We start from the raw sequence: 623 nt of genomic DNA, 5'->3' as shown, positions 1-623 counted from the left end.
ATGATGATAATGATAATAGTAATAATAATTCTCTAACTAGCTTCACAAGAACGGTTCGAATCTCGTAACTTACTTCTTAAGGAGAGCTCGAATACCTTAATTAAAAGTTCCTTACGCGTTTCTTCAGATCCGATTGCGTATTTAAATGAAATTCGACGTCATTAATTAATTTGCTTCGAAATCCTTCTTGATTCGTTTCGAAATAACTGTTCGAATCCGATGGTTTTGCTTCGGAAAAGAGTTCGAACACGTTGCTTTAGTAAGAGATAGGAGAGGTGGACGGAAACAATAAAACGATTTATTTTAAAGGTAAATCAGTTTATAAAGAGCTTTAAAACTCTACGATTTGAAAGAGGAAGAAGAGTTTTGAGTGTAGGTGTCATCTTGTTATCTTTGAAAAAGGTTGATAATGTTATTGCTAAGAAAATACTGTGAGAAGTACGAAAAAAACGAAGGTAATGGCCATTAAAACACGGAAAAAATATCGGTCTCTTAATTAAGAAAATATTAAATTGAAAGTGGATAAGAAAGTTGTGATAATGCATGGTTAAAGGAACACCGGCTGGTTTTGAAAAAGGTAACCAGGGCTCTGAGAGTGATATAGAAAAGCCAGTACAATAAAA

General features: G+C 33.4%; 1 protein-coding gene across 1 annotated transcript in view; it reads left to right on the top strand.

Annotated features, from left to right (window-relative positions):
- The first annotated feature begins 244 nt into the window (after positions 1-244).
- The window catches only part of LOC122256343 (uncharacterized), a 30,710-nt gene continuing 30,331 nt past the window's right edge, over positions 245-623 (top strand). Inside the window, exon 1 of the mRNA XM_086555460.1 lies at positions 245-309. The gene's annotated coding sequence lies outside the window, so the exon portion shown is untranslated. The remainder of the gene's footprint in view (positions 310-623) is intronic.

The sequence above is a fragment of the Penaeus japonicus genome, unplaced genomic scaffold, assembly GCF_977035675.1.
Source record: "Penaeus japonicus unplaced genomic scaffold, GWHDUDI00000001_assembly GWHDUDI00000031, whole genome shotgun sequence".
In the NCBI taxonomy this organism is placed as follows: Eukaryota; Metazoa; Arthropoda; class Malacostraca; order Decapoda; family Penaeidae; genus Penaeus; species Penaeus japonicus.
The sequence above is the reverse complement of the archived record's forward strand: the minus strand, read 5'-3'. Positions and strand labels throughout refer to the sequence as shown.